At 42.3% G+C, this 21978-nt stretch overlaps 1 long non-coding RNA gene across 1 annotated transcript; it reads right to left on the reverse strand.

Moving 5' to 3' along the window:
- Positions 1-6682: 6682 nt before the first annotated feature.
- Positions 6683-21892, reverse strand: LOC114487347 (uncharacterized). The gene is made up of 3 exons (XR_003682384.1): positions 21816-21892; positions 7626-7692; positions 6683-6848 (listed from the first exon to the last, which is right to left on the reverse strand). It is a non-coding gene; the product is annotated as an uncharacterized lncRNA (long non-coding RNA).
- Between the last annotated feature and the right edge of the window lie 86 nt (positions 21893-21978).

The raw sequence follows: 21978 nt of genomic DNA on the forward strand, positions 1-21978 counted from the left end.
CTGGTGAATCCTATGAATACCTTTTAGAAGAAAAAAAAAATTTAATGCTTAAAATAAAGCATATATAAAAGACACATACCGTAAAAGAAACTAACTTAATTTAAATAGTTAAATAATCTTTAAAAATTAAAATATATGGTATTGCTATTAACATGTTCAAGAACAAAACAACACATTTAAAATGTAAGCGAGTTAGAAGTGGATTTTATTTTTTACAAACGTATTAGTACGAAGTCTGGTTCAAGGCCATTGTTTCTTGCCTTGAATAAGGATATTGAACTGTGGGGTGGTCTTCGTCAAGGCAACACACATGTCATGTTGGGCATTTAGTCAATGTTGATTTTTTGTTTTGATGGTTACAAGTGTAGAAATCCCAATTCACAAAGATATATTGAGGTATTTGGAATAAAAACTTCCATAGATGGTATTATAAGCCCAAGATAGTCTTTCAAGGAATACCAGAAATCTCCACGGATTTTTGAGTTACTCTCCAATGTTTTGCGATTTTAGTTTTGCGATCAATGAGCTCATATTTGGCTAGATCAACATCTTTGATACAATTTATATCAGAAACTGTTCAGTAACACATACTGAAAATGACTCATCCCTTTCCACATATTGATCAACAAACAATTGTAGAGAGAATGTATTGCAGATGTCTGGGTAACCAGTCTTTGGTGGCTGATGATACCCGGCTTTGGGTTGCCTGAAAGTCATCTGGAAACATTACACAAGAAGAGTGTGATCATGTGTGATCTACGTTTAGGATAATAACTACCATAGTTTAAAAGAATTCTGAAATATCTGTAATAACAGTCATGCAATAGGGCAATATCCTATTTCTATTGGTGAATAGTCACAAATACTGCTAAAACTCCTGTTGCTTATTTTCTACATTTATAATGAAAAGAAATGCTAAATTTCCCGTTAAAGTTATTGAAAAAAAAAGTGTAACTTTTTCTCAACCAAGTTCAAAAACCTGCTGAATTCTGCCCATGGAAATCTTGGGTAGAACTGTGGACTCAGGTAGAAACCCTTGCTCTGCTCTAGCCCTTTGAGATACTTTTGTGTTGGAATAGAATGCTCCCTTCTTGCCAGAAGTGCTGACTGTGCATGTGCACGTGGCCTTAATGCGGCCAAGCGTATGTCCTGAAGTGAGGAAATAACTCACTCCTTCTTTTCTTCCAGCTCAAATGGCTTCTTGCTTTTTCCCTGCCCTTTACTCTGTGGCAGAAACGCCCACCAGAGGGACATCTCATGCTCTAGACCAGGCCACACACACTCTAGTTTTCAGACATGTAACGAGTACCAGCCTTTCCCTGCTCTCATCGACTTTCTATCCCATTTCTTCCCTGAAAGCAGTCTTGTTTTCTCATAATTTTATGAGTACCATATAAAATATAGGGCACCATATAAAAGTGAAATGGAATTAACCTATATAGACACAAAAATACAAATAAGCACGTGTTCACCTTGTTTACCCTTCCTTAGGATAATTACCCTAAACATTAGAGTTACTGCACACACACAGACACACACACACACATGCAGAGTAATTTGGTATTATCAGTGAGTCAGATTGCTCATGGAAGGCATCCACTAGATTATGAGCTTCAAGAGGAATGGAGTTGAATCTTAGACATCTACAAACCTCTGGTTCTGGTCTCAGTGAATGACACAGAGCATGTACTCTGTACATGTTTATTAAAGTGAACCAAAACCTGCTAGTTTAGGAATGATTTCAAAATATCTTGACTAGATCTACATCTGAAATAATTGCCACAATTCTTTTTTTTTTTTTTTTTTTTTTTTTTTTTTTCCGGTTCCCCCGCATCGGCAGGTGGACGCGCAACCACTGCGCCACCAGGGAAGCCCTGCCACAATTCTTTAAACTGAAGTAGAGTTAGTTGAATGTAATATAGCCTTTCAGTAATCCTGTAACCTTGGGAAAGTTACTTAAACTCTCTGCAGCTCACTTAACTCATGGATAAAATAAGGATAATAATAACTACTCCGTAGAATTACGAGGATTAGCACATAGCAAGTATTTAGAGAATAATGCTTGGCACATAGTAGGCACTCTGTAAACATCAGCTATATAATTATTACTAGAAGTTGTAGTATTCATAGTAGTCATTTCGTCACTATTAGAAGTGCCAGGGAGTATTGAAATGCTCAGAAATTAATGTTCTACAATAAATACTAGATCTTATTGCTTATTAAGATCTTGTGCTTGTTTTTTATTAAAGTATAATTGATATACATCATATTAGTTGTAGGTGTACATCATAGTTATTTGATATTTATACCCATTTTGAGATGGTCACTGTTATGTCTAGTTACCATCTCTCACCACACAAAATTATATATTATTGCCTATATTCCCTATGCTATACATTATATCCCCATGACTAATTTATTTTATAACTGGAAGTTTGTAGCTATTAAGTTTTTTTTACCTATTTTGACCATCCCCCAACACCCCTCCCCTCTGGCAACCACCAGTTTGTTCTTTGTATCTATGAGTCTGTTACTGTTTTGTTTTGTTTGTTCATTTGTCTTGTTTTTTAGATTCTACATATAAGTGATATCATACAGTAATTGTTTTCTCTAACTTATTTCCCTCTAGGTCTGCCCACAGTATCATAAATGACAAGATTTATTTTATGGTTGAATAATATTCCATTGTATATATATATATATATACCACATCTTCTTTATCCATTCATCTATCAACGAACACTTAGGTTCCTTCCGTATTTTGGCTATTGTAAATAATGCTGAAATGAATATGAGGGGTGCATATAATGAATTATCACCTCACACCTGAATGGCAATTATCAAAAAGACAAAAATAACAAGTTTTGGTGAGGAAAGGGGAAAGGAGAATCCTTCTGCATTGTTGGTGGGAATGTAAATTAGCATAGCAACTATGGAAAACAGTATGGAGCTTCCTCAAAAAAATTAAAATAGACCTACCATACGATCCAGTAATTCCACTTCTGGGAGTTTAGCTGAAGAAAACAAAAACAATAACTCTTGTGTCTGCTTTGAAGTTTGCTTTGTCCTTGTGCTTCTTTACCAGCCAGTCAACTATCACTCTGAGTTACTCCTTACCCTGAAAGCTCCCCTCTAAATTTTATTTTGTAATTGACTCTGAACTTGGAATCAGGATAATGCATGACTATTTGTATTAAATAGTATGAAATAGATGTGTCTGTGTGTCCCATAAATGCATCCATTTTCCTGACTTTTATGATAACTATATCTAGATGTCTAGAAGGATTCATTTTCCAGATAAATGGCTGTATCCACCTAATAAGTAAGGTATTGCTGTATGCTTGCCTGTGTACTAGCATCACCTTTCTTCTATTTCCTTTATCATGATGAACTTCTCCATCCTCACCCCTGCTCATAAGGCAACAAATTCTTTCAAAGCACCACAAGGTCATGGTTGGAAAATGGTAAACTGACTGATTTCAGGGTCAGGGACTACTTCAATAGTCTATGATTTATGTACTTGACCAATTCCAGGCCTCAGGTATATTTAGAGTTGAGGGGGATTGGCTAGACACCACAAAGGCATTTCTTCTCATGCTTTGGATTCCAACTAATAAAACAAAGGATGATATTTCTTCCCGTCAACACATGCACTTGCCTGATGTGATTTCCGGTCCCTGCTGATGGGCTGGGGCAGGGCTGTGGCTCTGCCACACTGGTGGACATGAATACTGTTCTGGTTTCAGCAGAGGAGCAAATACCAGAGTGTCTAGCTCTGTAGGTGGTGGTGTCATTCTTGATGTGTTTCTTGCTGTCTAACAAGTCGGTAATATAAAGTTTATAAATCTAATGCTATGGTGGAGACAAGATGGATGGAAGATTTTGTATTTAGGAAGGATATGCCTATGGGGCTTTTAAACAGAACAGTATTGAGTCGTTTGCATCACTGTTTTATGGTTCTGGATAGTCTGTTCTAGCTGGACAAAATGTCAAAATTTGTGGTAACGTCAGGCTAAAGAATGGTGTATTTTTAACATGCTCACACGTCCCCTTCCAGCTGAGGGAGACTTAGCATGGTTCCTACTGCTTTGGCTGGACCAGTTTCCCTTCTGGCTTCTTGAATGGGTTCATGTCTTGGGAAAAAGAGCCTTCCCAGGACAGGACTTGGCCGACTTAATGCACATCAACAGTATAACCAGATAAGAAGCAGACCCCGTAGCAACAGGAGCATCTTCTTTGGGGAAGGATGGTGCAGTGAGAAGTTCAGGGGATGCAGAGGGAAAAATGTTGATTTCAGGTCTCAGCTCCATCACTGCACAAACCAAGTTATCCACCTTGAGCAGGTACCGGGACCTCTCTGGGCATCAGTGTGGCTACCATGGAAGTACACACTCAGATATCCCTCCGAAAGGAAACTTCCGGTGGGGAATGTGATTTGCTGACACAGGCAGCCGCACTCTCAGGACCCACCACAGCCTTCTTGTCAATGCCACACTCTCCCAGGGACGCTCCCAGACAACGACTGAGCACAGCAGGGTCTTCCTGCCCCGCACAGGACTTCTCTCGTGGGCAGTAGGTGCCCTGGGGCTCCCATCACTGGCCAGCACACTCAGCTGCACTGGAGTCTGAGGCTCTTCCTACTCAACCCTCTTTCATCTCCTCTCTCCTCTCGGAGGTGTCAGACAGCATTGCCCTCTGCAGAAGACCCTGCCTCCCCCTGTTCCTTCTCCCCTTCGTCTTCACGGGAATTTTCCCCCATAAAGCTCTCGCACACCAATTTCCACCTTAGCGTCTGCTCCTCAGAGGACCTGAACTGACATGGTCAGTGTGTGGACATATGTTATTTTTTGCCTACACCATACATTTTCCCTCTTCTTATAGGAATGCAATCCCCACATAAACCCAACTACCTTATTGGAGAACTGCTCTTCTTCAACCCCAAGCATGGGGTTATGGTAGACTGTCAAGAAGATAGCCTGCCTCCTTGTTTTGCTGCCACTGGGGTGGGCACGAATATCAGGTTAGATCGCTGTTCTCATCTCCCTGTTTGCAGTGGTTCAGGTGGGCTTGTGACCAAATCGGCTGAGTCAGAATCCTCCCCTGGGATATGTCACACTGACACTTAGAGAGAAAGTTCCTCTCCTTCCTATTAGAGATGAGCTAAGGGTGTGAACCTAACTTCTGGTAACCATGCACGTTATCAAAGGAAAGAACCTAAACCAAGGAAGCCAACAGTCAGAGAAGAGTGGAAGTAAGAGTCTCAGGGTGCAGAGTCTCCAGGCTGGAGGCTCTCAGAGCTGCCCTTCTTCCTGCCACTTTTCCTCTGGGTCTGAAATCTACTTCAGAAATCTTCTACTCTATCCCCTGCCTTTTTATTTTTCAACTTAAGTTGAAAATTAAGTTGAAATTGAAAGTTAAGTTGCAATTGAATTAGGTTCTCTCACTTACACTTGAAATAGGTTTCATTAATAGATTCAGTTTCTAATAAACTGATTCTATAAACCTGTTCTATAAACCGAGGTTGCTCCTGCCTTGGAAATGGAGAGAAATCCGGAATAGTAGGAAATATCAGCAAAGTGCCCGACACAGAACAGGCATTCTTCAATATTTTTTGAATGAAACTGCAAAAGCATAAGAAAATTAGAGTTCAGGTCCAGGAATAAGGGCTTCGTTCTCAAAAAGTCTTAAGAGTGCCTGGCACGTCGTCAGCACTCAGTTGCTATTCTGTGGAGCTAAACGAAGGATATGCAAGGACTTGGATTTCCTGCAAGTTTGTTTACAAGTCAGGGTCCCTGGGACTAGCATCCTTTCTGAGACTGTGATCCACCTCTGCTTCCAAGTCAGAACTCATCAGCTGGAGAGGAACGGCAAAAGGAAGGGTAGCGGGGAAAGGGGCCTAGAGATATTTAGAGGGAGTGACAGAGGCGAAGAGAAATAATCATATGGGAGGTAAAGAGCAGGGCAACCAGGGACGGCCAGTGACCTAGGGTTTTTTTCATTGTTTCAATGAAAGGAGCCTCTATCCATGGCCAGACTGAGACCCATGGGTTTTCCCAGCAGACCAACAGTTTGGCTCCCCATTAAAGCAATATTCTTTAAATATTTGTGCAGCATTTGTTTAGTGGAGGTGAGTTGGAGTCAGCAAGGAATTCTGTTGCTAGTGATCATTTCCATGCCAGGTCGCTGCCTGTTTTGCCAAACAAGATTTATTTACACATGATCAGGACTATTTGAGGTCCCATGGGGAGAGTAAACTGCCACCATTTGTAACTTTGGCGGTGTTAGCGTGTCTTCTGGGTGGGAAATATGATCCTAATCTGTGGGTTAATCGGGTTCTGCTCAACCCAAGGAGTAATAATTGGAGAGAAGGCTTGAAGGACACATTTCCCAGATTGATGCCAGAAGACGGCCTAGTGCAGAGGAAGGGAGAGAGCATGGTCGGTCAGTAGAGTCAATTTCTTGGTATATATGATATATCTGTCTGTACTTGTATCTCTATCACATATCATTCAGCCTCTTATCCACTTTACATGGGAAGATCCACAGAAAACTGCCTTTACTTCTGATTGGGAAAGAAACAGATATCACACAAAACTTAGTCCTGAACCTATAAGTACTCTAAGTATTTTTTAAGTTTATGGAAGCATATCATTAAAACAGCCGGTGGTCAACTTACCGTAGTAAATAATAATGAGCAGGACGAGATGGGAAGGCGTGTGAGTGTGGTGACAAATCCGAGCGTGCATGACCTGGCAGGTCACACGGGCGAGATGGATCCCAGAGATTTCCTCATGGGCGCCAGGTGTGGGGGAGGGCAGGGACTCCTCAGAGGCAGCAGGAAGTGTCCTCTGGGTGAGAAGCAAGGGTAGGGCGGCCACCGCTGGGCTGAGCGTTCCGGGACCTCATCTCAGAACCCACAGGCTCATTCGCCTCAAAAGCATATTTTTGTATCAATTGTCAGTGAATAGAAAATTGGTAACTTGCTCAGGGAAATGACATTGTTTTGTCACAGTGTCATAAGAGGACTGTCTAAAGGGGGGGCCTTTTGAGAACGTTTAGTCCCCACTGCTTTCCCACTGTGTTCTAGAGCCAAATGCTTGATGGCCACCTTTGTCACTGTTGCTTTTGACTTGCCTGGAGCCACCAGTGCCAGATCTGAGACCTTCCCTTTCCTATCCCAACACCTGCTTTTTATTTACACTTTCATCTTGGTGAAAATGTGCCCCACTCCACCTTTAAGACTGTCATGCCTTCGTAACCACTTTTGTCTTACTTCTCATGACTAATTCACCCAAGAGCCTTAGCTAACCCCAAGCCCTTTGTCTCCCTTCCTCTCTGCAAAGAAAAAAATCCCCATCCTTGTTTTATATTAAAGGCAATCAACAGTCATTAACTGAGCTCTGATAGCAGCACTTGGGACACAAAAAATGATATATACAGGCCCCAGGGGCCCTTCTCCATAGGAGCTCACATTCTAGCAGGATTAAACAGAAACACACAAAACTGGTAAAAGGTAGAAGAATGCAGGAAAAGGATCAGAGAATTCTGACTAAGGAGATGAAGGAAATTGACATAGAACAGGTGTCACGGAGTAGAGCAATGAATGACAAGTGAGGTTACAATACCTGGAATATAGTGGGAATGCAGTCCACGCCAGGCAACCAGCATATGCGCAAGCGGCAGCGGTGTGGCCTAAGCACAGAGGAATTAAAATCAATGGGCTGTAGTTATGGAACTAGAAACTGTTCTAGCAGACATCTCACTTATTGCTACATTATTTTACAATGGTCCCTGGAAGCTGTTTATAAATTTTCTCCACTTTGCTAGTGCACTTCTCCACTACCTGGAGCAGAGACAGGACCCCATCAGGTGGTCAGCGAAGGCCAGATCTGTGAGTGGGTGTTCAGTCTACAGAAAAAATAAGCAGCAGTGGCTTCATCCCCCAGGCATGCAACCATTCTAAGCAGTCTGTTTTCCTAGGCTGAGGTCCCAGTCTCAGAAGGGGTGGGCCACTATGCGGTACACAACTTTGGGGGACGGCCTCACAGCTCCCCTGTGTCTATCAGTCCATTGACTTTGATGGAGTGAGCCTCTACTTTTCAGTTTATTTTTAAGGCCGTGGATATGGAACCAGAGCTTAGTTGGTGGAATCACCACATTTTCACACCAGCTTTCGCCAGTTGAGTGATTACTGACTCAAGCAATCCAGACCTTTGCTAATGCATTGAACATGAATGGAACCTGATTCCTTTGCTCTTTTTTTTATTAGTAAGTGCTTGAAGTAAATTTCAGAATTTCCCGTTGCGTGAGTTTTGAGCTTGGAAGGAAACTGTCTCATTTATTTATTTATTTATTTGGAGAAATTTGCAGTTCTTTGAATAAATAATCAAGGAGGCCTTTGCAGACCATTTTGCCCTCCACTTGAAAATGGCCTCCGACTCAGTTTGAAAAAAATCCTTGCAACTTTCTTTCCATCATGGTTTTTTTTTTTGTCAGTTGATATTGTTAATACTGACACAAAATAAGTAATAAGCATATGTTGACTAGGTGATTGCTTAACTGAGGGATGATGGAGTTGTCCTGGGGTTTGCTTCCGTTTATTTCCAAAACCGCTCTTTCATTCCAAGTACCTCAGACACCCACCCTGATAACAGGGTCACCCCAATGTACTCTGAGGTCCCACTGTCATCCATGTCCCCTCAGTGTCCAGGGAGAGGAGATACTGTATTCTTTCTTGTCCACTCTGATCTCAGTGGTATTTGCTTTGTCCCTGCGAAGAGCTCTGTTTCAGTCAGCTGGCTTTCTTGGTTTTGGCAAACCCTGTTTGATATTTCTCAATTACAAACTAATGATTCACATTTCAGCCTCCCCTGATTTAACATGAGCACAACAGATTGGAGTTGTTAAGTCGAAGAGAGCTGGAAAAGCAAAGCCCATCCTTCAGAGTCAGTGACAATCTCTGTAGCTTTTGGTGCCATTGGGCAATCTAAAAGGAAAGGCAGCGAGACCTAGAAGAAAAGAGTTTTTAATCCATTTAGAATTGAGTGGCTTAGCCTGAGTTGAGTGAGTAATTATACTTTGTAAACATTCTGTGGAATGGTCACTGTGCTTGTCAGAGTATTTTTATATTATGCAGTAGTAACAAAATCCCGGAAACCTCAGGTCTGCTGCCCTGCTCACCCGGCTTGTCCAACCCAAGTCAGAGAGGGGCTCTCACCAGCCAGCGCCCAGGTGGACACAGGCTCCCTTTACTGGCCTTTGTGGCAGCAAAGAAGAGAGACTAGACACTTTGACATGGGCTTTTTCACTGCCTCAGCCAAGAAGTGACAGTTGTTAGTCCTGCCCATATTTCTTTGGTCAGATCAAGTCACATGGTCCTCTTCAGTTGAAAGGAGGATAATGCAACTCCCTGTGGGCTTGGAAGGAGAAAAGATCAAATATTGGCCAATACTAACAACGTCAACAACATCTGCTCTTCTGCTCAGCAAATGATTGCTTCACCTTTGTTTCCACAAAGAAAGCGCTTCTCCTCTCGCCCACAGTAGAAAACCCAGGGTGTCCTTCACTCATCACAAGTATGTCAACATTCAGGACACAGGGGCATGGATGGGAGTCTCTACATTAGGTTTGGACGCTTTTTTTCTCTTGACTCAAAGACTCATGTACTAAAAAGACAATATGCCATTGTGAAATGGGGACAGGATTTCCATAATAGACTCTGCCACGTGGAAAGGGGAAGAATGAGGACACTTCTCTACCACTGAACTGACAGTTCTGAAATCTAACTGGGGATGAAATATCCTGGGGCCCCCTAACCTGAAAAAGGAGAATATTCCTTAATTAAGCCCTGATTCTGCTCCCTGCAGGGGCCACTCCTTAGTTCTTTCTTCTCTGACCCCTGGACCTGCCCTGTCGGAGGGTCTTTCTTTTCCATTTTTATCCTTCTTGGCCACTTTGGATAGGGGCATTGGGTGACATACACGCTTTGTGGACTGAGTTCTCTTCCTATTATTTCTGCATTTAAACTAGTCAATCCTTTCCTGAGCTCCTCTCTTTCTGGTAACACTTTGCCAAATGCTGCCACTATTAAGACACTATTAACACCCTTATTTACCTCCTGTCTCCTAGAGCCATAACTTCATTAAGTTCATGATCTGCTTCTCACATCATTATTGGTAATTATTTTACCAAACATTTTTGCCTTATGTGCCACGAATCATCGTTGTTTTTTTTCATTGCCTACAATATCAGTATCCTCAGGGGCCTCTTCCTACCACCTCATGTGTAAGCAAATGCTATGTATTTGAAGTTTCTCAGCTAATCTTCACTCTTGGTACCAATTTTATAGTAACCAGATTAGATTAGGTTATGCTACGATAATGAATTAACCCTATATTATTAGGAGCTTGATATATTTTTGTCTTTCTGCTCATGCTAAATGCTAGTACCTAACTACTCACTAAATACTGTGCATACTGTATAATCCAAGGCACATTGTATTAGTGACCCTGGATTTAAATGGGAATGAGGAAAAACAGAGCTAACGTTTATGGACCATCTGTTATTCTCGAGAAAGTAATTAATGTTTACATACGTTAAAGATGTTAAGTAAATACTCAAGAGTCGTAGAGTCAAAATTTGAACCCATTTCCTCTTGATTGCATACCTTTTCTATTTCCTTTTATTCTACTGAATTTCTGCAACTGTATTTCTGTAATGTTTAGCACGGGAAAGAGGGTGCTATACCGAAGTGCTCCTAAAACTGTTATATGCACATCAATCACCTGGGAGTCTTACGCAAGTTCTAGTGAGGATAGGCCTGAGATTCTGTACGTCTAAGATCTCAGATGCTACTAGTCTATGTCTCACTCTTTGAGCAGCAGGTTCTAGAGCATGTTTGTAATAATCAAGGACACCTTGTGGGAGACCTTTGCAGACATGAACACTTACCGCAAACGATGATCGGTCTTTTCTGATCATCTGGAAAGGCAGTGTTTTAAATCACACATTAAACAAGTGATATTTTAAAAATGTGAACGTCTTATTCTCTGGGCCTCCCTGTAAGGGATTCAGCTGTGTGAATGACACCTCTGGAGTTGTCCATTGTAAAATTTGCATGGCCCCTTTGCCTGAAGGGCAAACTAAAGTTGCACTCTGCATAATATTTAACCAATATTTTCTAGTGTAGTAGGTGATTAAAAAAATATTATTTTTCTTTGGACATTGATAAGTTATTGGGAAGAGTGTCTGGATAGCTCCAGAAAATATAACAACCTATGGCTCACCTTCCATCATTTAACTTCCTCCTGCTAATTCCCACTGCCATGATGCCATGACCAAACTGGTCTCTGTGGTAGGGGACTTGCTCCTTAGGCTCTGGTCCAAATATTGAAACAAGAAAAGATACTTTGGAAGAGTCATGTCTTATTTTTATGATCCAGAAGTTGCTCCTTCTTAGTCTGAATCAGCCCTCTGCTTTTCCTTTGGGAGCCACCCCTGCCCCACTCTGTGTGGACTGGTGGGACATTTGTGGTCCCCTATCCTACCCCTCGCCTATGTGAGTGACCCAGGGTGGCCAATCAGAGTATACTGTCCCTTGGCAATGGTGATTTTGTTCAAGGATAAACACATCACTCAGATAGAATAAACCAAGGTCAGTCCTGAGAGATGATTTATTTCCCCTGGGATAGAAACTCACTCTTTTATTCAGAAATCACAAGCAATAAAAATTATGAAAGCCTAGAGCTTCCTAGAACTCTCAACTTCAGCCATATGAAGAAACATTGCTAGATAAAGTAAAGGTAAATTAAATAAATATATAAATATATAAATATAAAATTAAAAAAAAAAAGAAATCAAAGCCCGAGGTAAGGGGGTAGAAATGACTTTATTAAAGACTCTGGATCCAGCCTTGCCTTCAGCCCAATCCCTGGATTTTCCTTTGTGGTGAGCTGGATTTCTGTCACGTTTCCAAAAGGGTCATGACTAACAACCTCCATTACTTCCCAGCACAGCTGATATTCAACTGGAAGATTTAAACAAGTTTTTGCTAAGGGTTCAAGAATAACAGTAGGGAAATAAGCAAAGAGCAATAGCAAATTAGACAGTTTGGCTTACATCTCACAAGCCCCTCATATTTACCCTGCAATCAACTGCAGTTCCTTGACTAGGATCTACATCAGAGGAGAGCAGTCATCCCTCCATCAAAAAACCCCAAAGAGCTTTCCAGAAACTAAACCTGAACTACCTCTGTGGCCTCATATCCTGCCCCAACCTACCTCTACTCCATGCACCTAATTGTCCTGGATCACCTGCAAATCCTCCATACTCACTGAGAACTTCCAAACTCTGTATCTCAGCTCATGTTGTTCCTTGACAAAGATTCTCTCCTTGACCAAACACTAGCCAGGCTTCTCTGAGCCCTTTCTTGACTAGGCTTCAACCTTGGCCTATAAAAACTTGAACAAAACACTAACATAGTTTCTTACAGCCCAAGGTCACATCTCTAGGATGACCCTAGCCCCCATTAAGGTATCTGCCTGAGAAAACTCAAGACTGTCAAAAGAATTTAGTTTGTTCAAGCCAACACCTGAAGAAAGGGCCCTTGTCTTCCAGTCCCTGTGGGAGGGTAGGAGCCTCCCTCTGATAAGCTGATAAGAGTCAGTTGACAAACACAGATGGGTTTCCCACGGACCAACCCCTCCTCCCAGTGTTTTGTAATTCTCACTTCCCTGACACTACTGAGCCTCTGCTCACCCCCTTCTCTATTCCCTTATTCTCCCTTTAAAATGCCCAGTTTCCTCTGTACAAATGGGAATTGAGTTCAGTTCACACTGGACTCTTTTCTCTATTGCAATAGTATATCACTGATTAAAATCTGTCTTTAGCACATTAAATAGTGTCAATCTGGCTTTGTTTATCTTTGACAACTTCATCCTGGAAATCTCTTCCTTCACCCACCCCTTTCCTAACTTGAAAATCCTACTCAACCTTCAAGCACAGCTTAAAAATTTCACGTCACATTCCCTAAGTCTCCAGCCTGTGTCTTTCTCTGTATTCTTACAGGATGGAGCTTGTATCTCATCTCAGCCCTTAATTACACTTCTGTGGGTTTTTGTTCGTTTGTTTGTTTTTTGTCTCCTTCACTGGTCAGTAAGCTCTTCGGAAGCAGGAACTATGTGTAATTATCTTTGGGTCCAAAAGCAAAACTTCAATATGTCTTTTTGTTGTTAGTGCTTGAATTGCTGCCTTAGAGCTGTTTTCCACAGATTTAAAACTAAGTAATTTGGCCAGATCGCTAGACCCTGCCTCTGGGCCTCTGATTTTAGTAGAAATATAAAATAATTTATACCTTAGTGTGTCAAGAAGTTATGATACCTCCCTTTCCAAAGCTGATTGTTTCCCCAATGATCTTCCTGTCTTTTTTTTTACATTCCCTTAAAGTTTTATTATTCTATGAACTTTTTGTTAGAAAAATACTGTAACTCATAAATCTATATGAATGTATTCTTTATATTCTTTTTTAATTTATTTTTTGTTGGGGTAACATTGGTTTATAACATTATGTAAGTTTCATGTGTATAACATTATATTACTATTTCTACATATACTATACCCTGCTCACCGCAAAAAATTTAATTTCCATCCATCACCACACAGTTGATCTCCTTCACTGATTTTGCCCTCCTCCTACCTGCCCCTTCTTCTCTGGTCACTACTACTCTGTTCTCTGTATCTACATGTTTGTTTTTGTTTGGTTTAGTTTGTTCATTTATTTTGTTTGTTTCCTACATTCCACATATGAGTGAAATCATATGGCATTTGTCTTCCTTCATCTGACTTATTGCACTTGACATAATACCCTCAAGTTCCAGCCATGAAAGAAGATGAAATCTTGCCATTTGTAACAACACAGATGGACCAACGGTCTTTCAATAAAGGAAGGCTGTCTGAGAAGGCATATGTGGTAGCTGGGGTCTCTCTCTCATAGGCTGTGCTGCCCTAGAAGGCCCACTGGGTGGGGCTCAATGACATGGACAATTTTGTCCCATATCTGCCTAGCTCAGCTAAGCCCCTCCCATAAAACATATATATATATATATATATATATATATATATATATCTCCAAACTCAACACACACATACCTCATGTTACGTCATCACATCCCTCTATGCCCCCTCATGTACACCTCAAACACTTGCCATCCACACACAGATATTCACACACAATGTATTTTGTACACACATAAACAGTGGGGGTGGACTAAATTGTGATATTTTTAAAACACATTTCAATAATTATAAAGAAGGTTGTTGGACTACTCTAGTCAATGAGTTAATTTAAATAGAAATATTGAAGTATAATGAAATCAGCAAATCTGCTTTTACAGCCTTAATTCCTTGTAATCCACTCTTAATTCTTACCCTCCAGCCCACTTTGTCTCCTTTTTGTGCTTGAATTCTTCCACCTCTATTATTTTATTCACATTGTATTCAAATGCCTTCTTCAATTCTAAACTCCTAATAAACATATCCAATATTCAGGGCTCTGCCCAAATACCCTAAATTCAGAAATTTCAGGAACTGAACTCTTATGGTGTAAACTAAATACCTATTTAAATGATTCATGATGCTTTCATGTCACAGCTATTTGATTACGTCCTTGAGGTTGGGACCATGCCTTGTCTGTATACACTCAGTGCTTAATGCAGTACTGCACACAGTTGCTCAGGACATCTATAAGGACAAGCCATCTATGGGAGAGGAATGTGTGGCTCCCCCTCTACCATGGTGTGTAATTTACTGGCTCTTAGCCATAGGGCTTTCCTTCTTCAGACACCCTCCCGGATAATAGGTTATTAAAGGCACAAACCCAAGATCATAAATTACTTACCCGAATCCCAGTAAATCTGTATTTCATAGGAAGCATGTTATTTTTGACAACAGGCCCAATTTCTTTGGAAATCACGTAGTAAGTAATAAGGGAGGTATCTTCCACAGAATCACATGGTGATTTCACATAGGGCTTTTGTCAATCCTCACTCAAAATCTAACACATTAGCCAATCAGATACCATAGTCTTGGTGGCTTCAGCCCTCACAACAGAAAGCTCATTTTCTGCCTCTCTCTTGGGGCTGGAATTTCCACTGCCCAGAAACCATTTGTCTTGAAGATTTCATTTTCAGCATCAGTGTAGGAATTTAAAAAAATGTCATTTTAGCTCTGCACAAGATTAAGATAAATCAGGCTTTTTTTCCCCTCTGTGGGACTTCCTGGCCCTGGTGACCCTATAATGTTGGGGAGGGGGAGAGGGCAGCTGTTAAAAGGTGCTGGGCTTCCCATGACTGAGGAATTTAGGACATTTAATGTGTCTAGGATACAAGCACATTGATGTCCAAAACCTAGAGAATTGTGCTAAGTCTAGGAGAGGGCATGGGCTTTCTGAATGGACCAATTGGTACCAACATTGTCAATAGTCCACTTAAGTCTGGGAGCAATTCACTGGACTCTGACACTGGAGTGAGTTTTATACAGTTTGTCTACGGAGAATGACTGCTAATTAATGCCAACTCCATAATCAGGAAAAAATTTTAATGTTCTTAATTTAATTTATTTTTAAATATCACAGACCTTTTATCCATTCATTCTTTGCTTTAACAAGTATTTACTGAACAGATACATGTGCCTGGGAGCTACAGATACATCACTCAAGCCTGCCTTCTCAATATGCAAGGTTCTGGGCAAATAATTTTCTAAATAAACATTTTAAGTCACCAATATCAGCATGTCAGCAGCATCTGGCAACATAATCTCATGCCATTCCATGAAAGAAATGCTATGCCGGCCAATGGGAGCTATTCCTTCCCAGACTCTCAGAAATCTAGAACAAGGGCCTGACCACATAGCCCCAGGATATCTCCATCTGCCCCAGTGGATTTGTTGGCCTGAACTGAACTTGTCTTTAGCACTGGAAGAGGACTTAGAAAATTTCCAGGAAGTCACTCCAAAGTACGAGGCTGCCTGATGAAAAAGCTGGGGCAGCACCCCCTGCCTGGGTTACCTGAGAATGGTGTTGACATTGGTGACTAAGTCGTGATTCCTGCTCTTAAGGAGATCTCCTATTGTGTGGAATGTTCTTCTGACTCTGCCTGTCATGTAATAAAGTAAGTGCATTCAAGTGTTACAGATGCCACAATAATGGCATATGTATGGCGTAGTGGAAAGTCAAAAGAATAAGTGGTTATAATTTGATCAAGCTAAAGAGAAATATATTTATGTGATTATAGAGTTGGGCATTTATAGTCTTGGGATATCACCGAAAGATGATTTGGAAAATTATTTTGTTTGATTTGTCATGCTTTTCAGATGTCTATAGAAACTTCAGCATTCTGAATTAACAATCTGAAACAGATCACACTGGTAATAGGATATTTGGATGTAGAAAAAGTTGCATTTGTATTCCAGGTATGTCCACCACTTATTAGCTATATGATTCTGGAGGAAGTAATTCCTCTAAGCCACAGTTTATTCATCTGTGAAATGGGAGTCATAATACTTATTTCACTGGGTTACTTTGAGGTTTAAATTACAGATTTATCTATAAAACCATGCTCATGGCATACAAGTTTATTTTTCTCTTGGAGCAAGAGTAATTGTGGAAAATATATGGAAAGGAAAATGCTTTTTAAAAGAAGATGATCATCTCAGTCTAGGATAGGAGCATTTCCTAGGAGCTTACTACTTGTAGGCACAGTCCCCAAAATGTTAGATTCTAGGCCCTGCAGTAAAGGTCAGGCAATACCAACCAGGATGGCTGCGCTTCCAGGCTGAGATATACATTCCCTAAAAACATATTGGGATATAAATGTCTATCTGAGCCTCCAGACTTCCTCAGTGCCTTAGTCAGTTCAGGCTGTGTTATACACTGAATATTTGTGTCCTACTCCCAAAATTTACACATTAAAATCCTAACCCCCAAAGTGATGGTATTAGGAGTTGGGGCTTTGGGAGATAATTGGGTCATAAGGATGGAGCCCTCATGACCAAATTAGTGCCCTTATAAGAAGAGACACATGAGCTTGCTCTTTCTCTTTGCTCTCTGCCATGTGAGAAGACAACTAAAAGATGGCCATCTAAAATCAGGAAGTGAGTTCTCGCCAGACACTGAATCTGCTGGCACCTTGACCTTAAACTTCTCAGCATCCAAAAAATATGATAAATTAATGTTTGTTGTTTAAGGCACCCAGCCTTCCGTAATTTGTTATAGCAATCTGAACTAAAACCTCATAATCTCATCTAATCCCAGTTACTTCTCAAATGTCCCACCTCCTAATACCATCACACTGGGGGTTAGGGCTTCAACATATGGATTGGGGGAGGAGGACAGAAACATTCAGTCTATAGCATTCAGTTTCTAAATGCAGACTCAGACCCACAGGAATGACGGTTCTTGGGAAACAATGAGGCTGGAGGAAAGCTGGGCCCGTTAGACTTTTTCAAATGTCTGCAAAGCTTCCTCAGTGTCTGCCTCTGCTTGTGGAGAAGGCTCTGCTTCCCCACTGAGTAGAATGCTCAAAGCCTCGGTCCATCCGGACTAGCCTCGTCACCTTACCTGCCGCCATCCCCAGCTCTTGGAGCACAGCACAGACTGAGCTTGAGGAGGGGTGGGGGGTGAGGGCTGGGAACTACAGATGATAAAGATCGGAGTCAAGGCCCTGGGTGGGAGCTGAAGTTCAGAGGAGGAGCGGAAGGCACAGACCAAAACCATCAAGATTGGAAAAGAGACTGTGTTTGGGGAACAGGGAAGATGCTAATCTGGCTCAAACCAAGCATGCTCAGGGGGGATTGGAGGGATGCTGGGAGACTTAGGGAATGCAGGAGGTCTCTGGAGATAACATCCCCAGACCAGAGCTTGCCTCAAGGCCCCACTTTCCCCCGGAGCAGCAGAGAAGTCAGGGAGAAGCCGTCTTTTTAGCACTTCTTGATTTTACAGTGGGAAGCCTGAGAACGAAGCACTAGGAAATTAAGAGAAATGTTCTGCACACTTGTATAGAAGGCACCACTGTTTTGGAATAGACACATCCCGTTATAATAAGTCTTCACAGAGAAACAGATGGAAGGAGATAAGTATCAGGCTCTGGCCTCCAACTCTGTCAGCCAAGAGAGAAGGAAATTTGAGATGTTAGTTACGGAGGCTTCCTCAAATCCAGGCTGGCACCAAGATTTTGTGGTTGAGTTACTTCCCCTTTTATCAGAGACCCTTCATTTCCTAGGATGCAAATATTTTGGAAGAGAAAACCCCTTTAAAGGAAAAGAAAGGAAACTATCATTTTATTGAATGGCTCTTCCAGACTTATTTGCATTTAGTGTTCATAAAAACCTTGAGTCAGGGATTATTACCATCTCTGTTTTTATAAGAAACAGTCTCAGCACTGAAAGGACTCAGCTTGTATCGCACAACTTTATAAGGGCCTGACTTAGAGTCGCCAAACACCTGGATTCACGTTTAGCACTTGTACAATATAACCTTTCAGGCTGGAGGCTCACTCTCTCCAAGTAGAAAAACACAGTAGCAAGAAACGGAGAAAGGATACAAATCTGTAGATAAAGCCTCAAGTTGGACCAGATCATTTCAAAGCCCATGACCATAATCAAGTCTGGTGTAAAGTCAGCAGATGTGGTGAGTGCCAGGGCCCACAGGAGGGGACCTCAGATCCTTCCCCTGTCACTCAGCCTCCTCGGAAGTAACTTTCGTGTCCTAATAGCCAAATCCATGGTCAAGCTTGATTTTCAACAAAGTAAAAGCTCTGAGGAATGGCTGGACTCCAATTCCTTTATGATGTCTTTGTGCTCTAAATCTCCGTGGCCCCTACATATAATTCAACACGTGTCTGTGTGTGTGCATCTGTGTGTGTTGAGAGGTGGGAGACGGATGGGTTCAAATACAGCAAAAATTCTTCCACACAATGATGATGGACAATGAAACCTGATGGGTCCAACTACATTCTCTACTACAATATAAAGCTCCACATTCAGAATATGGCATTGAAAGAACACCGAATTTGGAAGAATGAATGAATAAATGCTGATAAAGACAAGCATGAAAGAAGACACTTATGAATTCCTAGGACTATCATGTAGCATGAGACCCACTGAGTTTGTTGCTCATGCTTACACTGTAATATGAAGAGGTGATGGCTGGAGCTCTATTAGCCGTTTTGCATCATGAGGATAAAGGCCACACCTGGGTACTGTTGAGAAATCTTTGGGATGAAGTCTGGTTCCTACAGGATCATGGTACTATAAGTTCAGCCCCGGACTGCTATAGATTCTCCTCTCGCCCACCACCCACCTTCCAACTAGGTTCAATGCAGGCCCATCTAGTGCTTGCCTTCCATCTGACCCATCACATTAAATCAAAATTATTTGTTGACTTGCCTTGTTAGCCCACCCAGCTGTGCGCTCCCAGAAGACTGGGACCTTCAAGGCTAGACACCCCTCAGGTCTAGCAAGGTGCCTGCTACCTAATACCATCTGTTGAACACGTGAGTCAGTGAGTGAATAGCTGGTGGAGTTAATGAAAGTTTTATTATGAGAACAGTAAGGGGGCAATAACATGAGAGATATTCTAGCTGTTAGAATCCTGTGGGTGCCGACAGCTGCAAAGGACAGAGCAGTTTGGGTGCATTTGGGGCCAAATTCATGTGTTAAGGGGCCTTCTATGTTCCAGCCAGATCCCTCCCCTCCAGCCCTGTGAATACACAGCAGGGATCGACGATGACACTGACTCACTTGGCACGTGAGGCGTAGGGGAGGCCCGTGAGGGGCTGAGGGCTAGCGATTGATGAGAAGACATCTGCCCCAGCTGTTGCATGTTCCCTGTGCTCCCCGCCTCTCCTGTCCTGGGGCTGCTCCATCCCAACCTGCATCTTGCCCTCTCTGGCCAAGACCGACGGTCTCCTTGGCACCCTCCTTCCTTCTCACCTCTGCAAGTCCTGGGTGAGAGTCTATTTGTGCCTCCTTTCCATGCAGCCAAGTCCCCGAGGCCTTAGTCAGCCTGCGAGGGTGCTGTTTATCCCCTCATCCATCTCCCAATTCAGGACACAGTCTATTAAGTGAAACACGATGGCGTAGAGGTTGCCGCTGCAGACAGGGTGTTTTCTTTCCTTCACACCTCTTTCCCCTTAACCTCTGGTCTCTGGCCTTTTCCTCCAAATTTCTTGCCATAGACTTCTCATCATGTGTCTTTCTTTCCCTGGCCCCTCCCTGAGGGTTCTGAGCTGTGAATACGTCTCTGGTGGAATGACCGACCGTGCATCCCTTCCTTTTGTTATGGCAACTGAGGGGCAGTACCCTTCTTTCTCCTTCTGAGCTATGTGACTCCAGAGACTCCTAAACATTTCTGAGCCTCAGTGTACTGATTCATAAAATGGGATTGCAAAGGCTGCCTTTAGAGCAGGCTGATTGCGAGTGATGTAGTGTAGAGAAAGTAGATTGAAAGGTCTTAGTAACTGTACGTCATGCTAAGAAGGTAGTGAAGATATTTTCACTATTTACAGCTCCAGAAAAGAAGAGGAAGAGAAGGCTGAGGTACACAGAAGCCTGTTCTCTACCACTCACCACTATAGATGCTACTTCCATCCCTTCTCCCTTCTCTCCTTCCGTTCCCTTTCCTGTTTGTCTATTCCTTTCAATTTCTAGCCATCTTACAGGTGTTCTATGGGCTTGGCCACTGCATGCTCTGCATTGGGTGCATTGCACTCTCCTCCTCTCTTCCACGAGCCGGGCTGCCTGCAGTGACAGGTGAGATCCAGAGACCAGGGGCAGACACCCACCCACTCCCACTCCCACAGGCACCGTGGTGACCCTGAGGGCTAATGTCCCTCTGGGGTGGAAGCCAATCAGAGGCAGCAGAATGAACTGCTGACCTCAAAATTCTTCTAGCTGCAATGATGTGATCACTCTATATTTTTTCCTTAACAATTCTTCGATCCTTCTTTTCCTCCCTTCCTTGGGTGGTTCACAGAAGAGTCTCCTGACCTGTACACCGAACAGGATTGAGGAAATGAGCAAATGCTCCACCCAGTGGTGCCCTCTGGGCCCCTGTGCTTTGTCCAGTCCGGGCTCCAGCACAGAGTGGACTTGGAAAACTTTTCTGAATGGCAGACTCTGTGACCCATGGACCATCGGGGTAAAGTGATACCAACAGACGACAGAGTTGGGGGTAAGTGGGCAGGGGACAAATCTCTACTGGGAGCCAAGCTGGCTGTCAGTCATGCTATTTCTCTTTCCCAGCGTGGCTCTAGCTTTCCAGAATACCCAGGTACTCCCTGTTACCCAGATAGGCGACACGCTTGGGAACATCAACCAGCATTGCCCTTCAAGGCCATTCAAATTAGGACAAAGCTTCGTCTACAACATCCCTGTCCTCACTTTTCCACCAATAAAACGGTAACCTCTGACTGAAAATACATCCAGGATTTTCTGAAGCCAAGTACCAGGGCATCTCTTTTCTGTGGTTCCTGAAATCCAAGTCCTCTGCCATCTCAGACTGAAGAGGGTACAGGTGGGGAAGAAGAGCTCTCGGATAGGGAAGTCCCTGGCTTATAGTCCCTAAAATTCTAACAGTATGCCTTTATGCTGGACATCTTTTTTCCTCTTTGGTACATTGCCAAGTCCTCAAGGTATTTCCTTCAAATAAATTCTGAAAAAAATTCACTTCGCAAATGTTAACAACTGGACATTGAATCCTTAGTGTGTTTGAAAACAAATGTTTTAAATCAAGGCTTTGAATGGATGATGGTTTGTAGACTCACCTTTTCCCCACTTGCCTTTCACAAAAGCATCTTCGATTTCCTACGAAAAGCTGGGAAGGTAAACATCAGCACATTCATTCAATCTCCCTTTGGCTCACCAGGCCTTGTTTCTAGAAATATCTTTGATGTCCTCTGACTACTCTGCTGTCTTTCTATTTCCCTA

This window comes from Physeter macrocephalus, chromosome 12, assembly GCF_002837175.3.
Source record: "Physeter macrocephalus isolate SW-GA chromosome 12, ASM283717v5, whole genome shotgun sequence".
NCBI classification, from domain to species: domain Eukaryota; kingdom Metazoa; phylum Chordata; class Mammalia; order Artiodactyla; family Physeteridae; genus Physeter; species Physeter macrocephalus.